Source organism: Centropristis striata, chromosome 21, assembly GCF_030273125.1.
Source record: "Centropristis striata isolate RG_2023a ecotype Rhode Island chromosome 21, C.striata_1.0, whole genome shotgun sequence".
NCBI lineage: Eukaryota > Metazoa > Chordata > Actinopteri > Perciformes > Serranidae > Centropristis > Centropristis striata.
In genome coordinates this window covers 33,724,669-33,732,754 of record NC_081537.1, presented here as the reverse complement: position 1 = coordinate 33,732,754, position 8,086 = coordinate 33,724,669, and the positions used below count along the sequence as shown (strand labels likewise).

General features: G+C 39.6%; 1 long non-coding RNA gene across 1 annotated transcript; it reads left to right on the top strand.

The window, feature by feature from the left end:
* Positions 1 to 2,010: 2,010 nt before the first annotated feature.
* LOC131959112 (uncharacterized) lies at positions 2,011 to 4,739 on the top strand. The gene is made up of 4 exons (XR_009389390.1): positions 2,011 to 2,375; positions 2,477 to 2,509; positions 3,250 to 3,285; positions 3,996 to 4,739. It is a non-coding gene; the product is annotated as an uncharacterized LOC131959112 (long non-coding RNA).
* Positions 4,740 to 8,086: the final 3,347 nt, after the last annotated feature.

Sequence of the window (8,086 nt, the reverse complement as noted above, 5' to 3'; positions counted from 1 at the left end):
TTCGCCAGACACGGCGCCCCATCCCATCTTGTCTCTGACAGAGGTTCGCCTTTTGTGAGTGAGTTGTTTGAACATGTTATCTCCACCCTCGGATCAGTGCACAAGCTCACCACCGCTTACCACCCTCAAACAAATGCGACAGAGCGCGTTAACCGGACTCTCAAAACTGCCATACGTGCCTACGTTGGGGACAAACACACTTCGTGGGACAAGTTTCTCTCCCAGATCTGCTTTGCGCTGCGTACAGCCCCTCATGACAGCACTGGACTCAGCCCCTCTATGATGTTGTATGGTCGAGAGCTGGACACCCCGCTTGACCTCATAACGCAACCTTCTGGTGACGGCGTGGATGAACCTGGTGTGCCGTACCCAGAGACTCTAAGAGCATCCCTGCAGGAAGCTCACGACCACGCCAGAGCATCACTTGACCACAGCCATAACAGACAGAAACACTACTATGACTTGAGACGTCGTCAGATGACCTATGCTGTTGGTGACCTTGTAAGAGTAAAGTCCCACCCTAGATCTGACGCACAGTCCAAATTTACTGCCAAACTTGCGCCTCTGTTCACAGGCCCATTCCGTGTCAGTCAGAAGCTGGGGGACGTCAACTACAGACTGACAGGGCTGGACACTGGGACAGATGCTGGGGTCTTTCATGTTGTGAATATTCAACCTTTCCACACTTGGGACTCACCTTCTTCCAGCAGACGCACTATTCCTGTATCTGCACAGCGATGCGACTCTGAAGCCTTGGACAGTGATGTGTCCACTACACAGGCCGGAAGCCACACTGACATTGCTGAGGCTGACATGTCCCATGAAACGCCTATTGACATTGACCCAGGTCAGGTCATGGACTGTGATTCTGAAAACCTCACGACTGTGTCTGACTCGAGCCCAGAGCGTGAGGGACGATATGACCTCAGACAGAGACGCTGCCCCAGAGTTACATCAGGTTGGTCAGGCAGCAGATGGACTAACCCTTACCATACTGACAGACTTGACCTGAAGTAGGGAGTTGGTTTGTTGTGTCAAGTATGTGTATGTAAACAGGAACTGCGTTGAAATGTTTTTCATGTTTTGGGATTTTATTGTGTATCCTGCAAAGTGGTTCTGGGTTCTCCACTAGTAAGGTTTGCTTACAGGATTTGGTTGTAAACATTATGTCCTTTCAGTGTGATAATGTTATGTTGTGTTATGTAGTTCAAGTTTCTATGAAACCGTTTGACACAAAGGGGAATTTACACTGTCTTTATCAACCTGTTATGCAGGGTGGAAGAGGTTTTTTTGTTTTCATTATGCACTCTATCTGCTGGTATGTGTATCGGTGTGCTGACCATTATGTGTTTCCCTTGGTGTAACTGCTGACTTTTCAGGGTGTTTATGTATAGCTATCTGTTAAGTGCAGGTTGATTGTTTTTCGGCTGTGTTCGGCTGGGGACAGCCTTATTATCACTAGGGGGGAATATGTAACAGTCAGTATAGATGTGTACTGTAGTACAGTATAGCGCCACAAGGGGGCGACACCTCTTCCCTGTTTGGGTGGTTATACAGATCCGCCTTGTTATTTCACCATCCCTCTTGCTCTATGGACTTCCCTCCGAAGAGAACTAAAAAACTATGGTAACGAGTTGGTGATGGTTGAGCTGTATACCCACTGTATTTCTTGCATGGTTAGTGCACGTAGCGTAGCGCCGTGGAGACCTGGCTTCGTATGGTCTATGTTTACACTGTGTATAATGAAGCCGCCGTGTGGAAATCCCCACTTCTGCGTCTGTCGTCTCCATGCTAACCTGCTATCCGGAGCTTCTGCTAAGGCTAACTGGTAGCCTCTCCACCGACACCAGCTCACGTTACACCGGTCATATCCACATCTAACTAACTAAGGGTTTTTTTTTTTTTTTTTTTTTTTTTTTTAAAAAAACACCCAAAAAAATCCAGACAGCAGCACAAACTACATCCTTCTAACTACTAGCTCGTCCATTTTGGTGACAGCTAGTGGGGAACCTTTAAACAATAAACAATAAACAATTCAGAACAAGATTACTTGATTTTTTATCTTATAGCTTTCTATTTGTATGTGTATACTGTATGCACCTCAATGACTCACTGTGAGTTTTAGGTCTCCAACAGAGGGCAACATTATCCCAGTGTTTCCCAGTGCCAAAAGCCAAGAGTAGTGATGTAACCCCATCAAATATTGCATGTTTGGCATGGAGTGTCTAGACTTGTCAGTGGTGGATTCAAGGGATGAATGATTAGGGAGGAGTGGCTAAGTGGGACTATTTAGACCCTTATCTTTGCATGTTTTTGCATTTCACATTCTGGTTCAGCAGGCTGCAAGATGTCTCCACTTTACTGTCTTGGATTGGGTAAGCAGACCTTTGTGAATATTAGATGTTTTTTTTTTCTAAGTTACTTCTAATGACTTGCTGCTTTTAACGAATATGCTTCTGTTTTTTTTTATTTTTAGTTTGGCTGACTTTTGCCTTCTATACTGTCTCTGGTAAGTTGTAGAACTGATTAGGCCACTTACTTTAGACTCAATGCAGAGACTACAACATGTGGTAACTGTCCAGAGTACTGATCATACAGCTTAGAAAGTTTTCCATGATGTTTCAGTTCGAGAAAGCATGTCAACAGTATAGATGCCACATAAAAGTGGTGTAAATCTTCTAAACGCTGGGAACCTGAAGATCAATTTAAGATGCAGAAATGCAGAAAAGGCAGAAAATATCACATTCATACTGCATGCAAGAAACATCTAATTCATAACTGTGTGGTATTAGCACAAACTGGGCATGTCTGTAAAGGGGAGACCCATTTCCATTAAGATATCTTGAGGTCAGAGGTCAAGGGACTGCTTTCAAAATTCTTATGCTAGTTTAGTATTACTAAATAAAGCATGTTACTTCAGCATGTTAAATAGAAACATGACATAGCATTTTCAGAAAATGTGTTTTAATAATGCAAACTATTATTCTGCTGTGATGAAGAAATGGATATTTTCTTGTTCCTCTTGTTGTTATAGGCTTTTTGCTCCATCCCAAAACAAAGCTGCTCTTTTAAACATTACAAATATTGTAGATTGTCACATAAAATAGCCCAAAGCATGGTATATTATAATCATATCTTCATTCCATTATTGTGTGGCAGGAGAAATCTTTGCCATAAAAGCTAAGTGATTAAAACATGATATTCCCAAACATCCCAGTGGCATAATAAGGAAGTTATTTCTGTCAACAGAGACTGCCAGCATAAGTAATGCGACACCGAGTCCAGGTGAGTGTTCCCTTCTTTATCCTGTGTGTGTGTGTGTGTGTGATATCAGTTATTGATTGTGAGTTTTTTCCTGTTTGTGTTTGTCTCTGTGTCTGCTATCTCTGTCCAAAACTTCACTCGTTAACAGCCTAAGATAACATACAGTGGGAAATCAGGTATTTTTTGTGTGTGTTACTTTTAGAAATTGTTTTAGATCTCTTCATTATTCTGTAATTCCAAAATGGGAGTTTTGAGACCAATATTACCATTACAATTACAGTCAAGGCGGTTGATGTAATGAATTCTTAAACTGTATTGAAAATACAGCTTCTATATGTGGACTGTGCACCAATGTTGCAGTCTGCTCTTTACATACATACTTTACTACTACTTTATGCTGATAACATGCAATTTAAGACAAAAATCATATTATTTATCTCATGCATTAAAAAGTGCTTTGTTCAACTACTGTATATTTGAATATTTTTGCACACTGAACAGACTTTAAATAACATAACACCCTCAATCCAAAAATACCCAAATACCCATTTGATATATGTATATATAGTGTATAACACTTTATAGCCTTTATGTTCTACTGAATGCATATCTGTTGATGCTTTTTCTCATGAATTCAAAAAGACTGTAACATAGGTGCTACTCCTGAAAGTAACAATGTATCATTGTGATCTTTTCCTCTTTTCCATTGAAATGTGGTACGGAACACAAAGTCGTTGAAAGGAAATCCGCTCTCCTGCCTTGTGGTGAAAACCGGTACAACCCCGGGACCCAGTGTTGCCTCACGATAAAGGAAGAACTGACCGTTGTACCCCACTATGTGGATAATTCCACAGCACTGGGGGTTCAGTTACATGTTTACCGTTTATTGAAAGAGGCCTTTGACTTATTACGAAGAGACAAGATTTTGGCATGAAACTCTTCAAAATCATCGGAATACAAACATATTAAAAAACTTTGAACCTGTCACGAATTTCAAGAGAACCTGGCTTTTATTGTTTTTTGATGTCTGTCTTGTTGAGAGGTCAACAGGATTAATGATGCTAGACCTGAAACCAGACTCAGCTGGTCTGAAGCTATCGCTGTGGTCCAAGGGTTACTTTGAATATAATCAATGTTTCATATGATTCTCTTTTTATCCTGGAATCTGTCTATATTACAAGTCTCTCTATATTTCTGTTTGGGCTAAATGCATGTTGTTGGTTTTTTTTTTGTTCTTTTGTTTGTTTGTCTGTTTTCGCCATGTGGCTTTGTACTGGTGTATCGTTGTTTTCAATTTTGTTGTTGTGGTTGTCCTTTATATTATTCTTTGTATGTTATTTGTGTGTACATTATATGAGTCTTTGTTGTCTAGAATTGTGTTTTAGTGTTTTGTTTCCATATTGTGGCTCCTAATAAGTAATCCACTGTTCTTTTCTTTGTATATTCGTTAATAAAAATTATATTTAAAAAAAAAAAAAAAAAAAAACACTTTAAATAAAGTTATGAGAAAATGAACTTCACTTGTTGTGTATTGCTATACAATATTTTATCTTAAAATGTCTAAGTACATTTGATCTGCCAGAATTCTACTGATGCAATTTAAAAGCTTGAAGCAAAAGTTTAATTGACCGTACAGCCATTCAAAATAATCAAAGATCTGGGAAACATTTTTTATTTTGAACGCGGTTTACGTACCCACTTGCAAAGACTCGACTCGTTAACTGATAGTTCACAAGATTTATTTAAAATCGCTCCATGAACATAAAAATAAGACATTCCTTGGTCACCTTGTGAATCCACGGTAAGAGCTAGCAAACATTAGCATTAGCTTTTACTATAGTTAAGACAACAAATATAGCCACTAATATATATATGAGAGAAGAAAATAAACTTTAACAACTCGTTTTCCCTGTCAGCCACTACTTTATATCAACTTTATATGAATTACGACGCAATTTTGACCTTTCTACCTGTTATTTCCTGTCACTACCTTTCAAAATAAAACTGGACTTTACACTGGACGGTGCCTTTTCAAAATAAAAGCATCACAACATTGTAAAACACCTAGAAAATTAACAAACATGAAAAACAAGCTCTATAATACAAAAACACCAATAGGAACCTTGCTAAAGGTAATTTACAGTTATAAATGGAAAACTGATAGTGATTGGAGTATTTACTACTTTTTACTGCTATATTTGATTTAATCCACATTAACAGTCTTATCATAACATGTGTTCCTATCAGTAGCAGCTCAAAACCAGATAATTTACTGTATTTTATAAAGCGATTACATTAATATTAAGCAGAATTTAGTTCTGAGTTTTGGTCCGGCCCCTGAAGCCTTCGTGGTGTTGGTCATGGGGCCCTTGGGGACATTAATTGCCCCCCCTGCAATAAGCCATGAGCCAGCATGCACACTACCAGAATTTTACTATCATTTGCTGAAGTATTTATACCTCTGCTTTTCCTATTGTTACAACCCAGTTGGGGTCTAGGGAAAAGGGAAGGCAGCACAACGCCGGTGTACTCAGGCAAACACAGATTTTTATTGATTAACAGCAAAATAAACAAAAGGTAACGAAAGGAGAAGCTTCTTCAGTGGTATAAGGTGAGAAGATGAACAAAGGGCCAACTCATAAAACAAACAAACTTAAACAATCTTCCTAACTCGCTTTTCCCCAAAACTATCTTTCTACTTAAAACACAATAAACAAAGGAACTCTGGCTGACTACGCTGGTTTACACCAGAGGTGTCAAACTCTGGCCCGCGGGCCAAATTTGGCCCGCAGTAATTATATTTGGCCCGCAAGGCAATACCAAATTATTATTACACAGCGCAAATAATACTACAAATCCCAGAATGCTCTGCTGGTGTTCTGGCTTGAACACAGTAGATCAGTGTGGAGCAAACTGAGCAACAATTAAAGTTGTCTTTATTTTTCTTGCTAGTCCAAGGCTTGAATGGCTGCACATTCATTGAAGGATATTATTATTAGTCATTTGGTTTATTATTGTTATTTTATTCTTACATTTATTTTTAGCCTGTGGAAAAAGATTACTGTTAAATTTAAATTTAAAGAAGGCCGCATATAAAATAAAGGGACATACGATTTTTATTTAAATTTTATTTAAGAAATGAATGCCATTGATGTGTTTGTTTGTTTTATTTGATATTTGATTTTGCATGTTTGCAATATTAAGTTATATCAAGCTTTGCTTGTTCCATTTCGTTTGAACTTGTTTATGTCAATTTTTTCAATAAATATCAATGTTGGCCCGCGACTTTGTCCAAGTTTTAAATTTTGGCCCACTGTGTATTATAATATACAGTATATATAATATTGACACCCCTGCACTACACAAACAAAAATACAGAAATGCAACCACCCATAAACTAGTGACACTAACAAAGGTAATAATCGAAGTGAGGTGTGAATAAATGTGAAAAGAAAAACTAAACCTAATGCCCAATAAACAGTTAATAATAACAATTCGAGCCTCAATCTCTCAGACACACACTGGGTTCTCAAATACCTGAGAACAAAGAGAAACTTTACACAAAGCCACACAAAGACACAGGAGGCCGTCCAGCCGCGCGGAGCTGTCTTAAAGCCGAGCTGGAGGCACGCGCGGCAGGTGATTGGACGCCGAGCGGAAGAGGGCGGAGCCAGGGGAACCCTGCGACCCGCTCCCGGCCCTCGTGGAGGCGTGACCCGGCGGGGATTCCCTCTGACGGGCCCGTGACGCTGCTGCGGTCCGGAGGCACAAACAGAGCAAAACAAAAAAAACACAACGTCCTGACGTAACACCTGCTGAGACATGACGTCTACAGGTACTCTCCCTGAGAAGCTTCAGCTCATTTATTATAAAGGCCTCCACACAGTCGATGTGGTCAAAAACAAACTGTTTGTTTATATGTATGTATTGTTTATTCAGGGGCAATTGTTTTGAGGAATCATGCAGTTGTGATATGATTTAAGAATTATCATTGTGGCCTCATTATTCTCATTGACATTGTTCTGATTTTTTTGAGGATCTGTGCCATAACAAGTTTTTTTTTTTTGTTTGTAAAACAAATAGTTGTTCAGGGCATATCTGCAGCCTTTAACAAATATTGCTTCTCCTGTGGGTTGAATATTGCACCAGAGCATTATTATAATTCAGTCAGACAACTCATGTGATGCATAATGTGTTTATTGGACAATGAACATGGATCAGATTTGGCATCTAGGCTCCGACCTCATCACTCCTCGGGCACCTGAGGTGGTGCTGGTGGTGGTGGGACGGAGAAAACAAGCAGCAGCAGCAGCAGCAGCAGCAGCAGCAGAGGGAGAGCTGAGGATTACTCTCATCTGAAGTAATAATAAGGGAATTATAGTATTCAGGACTATGAGGAGTGGGCCATCATGTATATGGCAGCACAGCTGGAGTTGCCTTCCTGAACTAGCTCACAGGCGTCGCTCCATTTAAGCAGCCCGAATGCAGACTAAGAATTTAAAGCCTGATCTGACTAACTAATAAATAAGTTTATCCATTCATCCATTTTCATTTGGGACTGGGTCGCGGGGGCAGCAGGCTAACCAAAGTATTTGAGTCCCTCCCCCAGCCTCCCATTCCAGGAGAGATATAATCCCTCCACCAAGTTTTTCCCCGGGCCTCCTTCCAGTTGGACCTGCCTGGAAAATCTCTAACAGATAATAGTAATGATGATGATGATAATAATAATAATAATAATAATAATAATAATAATAAATTCATGATAAACCTATTATCTATATTCATTTTGAAGCAAACCTTTGAAATCTTCAATTTCTTTTTG